The following is an 867-nucleotide window of genomic DNA, read 5'->3' as shown; positions in this document are numbered from 1 at the left end:
CAGTTTTTTTTTTTTTTTTTCTTTTTTTTTGTGGGGCCGTCAAATAAAAAGGATGCAGATGCAGAGTATCCTGATCCATGAAACAACTGGCCTTTAAAAAGAAAAAATGTGCCTGCCTCTATGGGAATTTAACATAGGTATTTTATACAATACTTATACTTAACATATATTTAAGGAAATGCGTTTATTTATTTACAATACATTATTCATTCACAAAGAGAATTGATGTCCTTAAAGGTTGGCTTTTCCAAGATTTTTGAATGAAGGCGTTAAGATAATTTTCAAAAAGATGGTTTTTTTTATTCCTCTTTTTAATCAACTTTACCAAATGTATGTCAAGTCCCTGTGTGTGAGAATGAAAAAAAACATCCTCCATAATTAATTTTCTTAAAAAGATTTTTTTTGAATACACAACAGACCCTAGATTTCCTTATGTATCTGGAACCCTCCAGAGGAAAACCCTGTCATGGAGCCTTATTGTGTGTTGCCATAGCAAGTGTATGGAAAGAGGATTTCATCGGCATTTCTTAACTTGACGAGACTAAAGGAGTAAAAAACACTGAGGCGACACTGACCTTGTCTGTTTTACCCCTGAAATTTTTGTATTTGAGGAAAATTCAGCAGATAAATGACAAATGTTTTGTAACCATATGTATCAGAAAGGAGTGACAGCTTAATTTTGTAGAAGTTGACATGGCCAGAAATACTAGATGTAACTGAGGGTTGAAAATTACTACTTTATTACAAGAGCAGTGTGCAGGAATTTCCTCAAACAAGCAGGGCTGTGGTCAAGACCACCTTTGTCGAGTCCAAGAGTCCAAAGAGGTTTGAGTCCAAGTAGAGACCGAGTCCAGGACAGAAAAAAAG

At 34.8% G+C, this 867-nt stretch overlaps 1 protein-coding gene across 1 annotated transcript in view; it reads left to right on the top strand.

The window, feature by feature from the left end:
- The window catches only part of otog (otogelin), a 143549-nt gene that overhangs the window by 54611 nt on the left and 88071 nt on the right, over positions 1-867 (top strand). The window lies entirely within an intron of this gene.

The sequence above is a fragment of the Etheostoma spectabile genome, chromosome 1, assembly GCF_008692095.1.
Source record: "Etheostoma spectabile isolate EspeVRDwgs_2016 chromosome 1, UIUC_Espe_1.0, whole genome shotgun sequence".
In the NCBI taxonomy this organism is placed as follows: Eukaryota; Metazoa; Chordata; class Actinopteri; order Perciformes; family Percidae; genus Etheostoma; species Etheostoma spectabile.
This window is presented reverse-complemented; position numbering and strand designations above follow the sequence as displayed.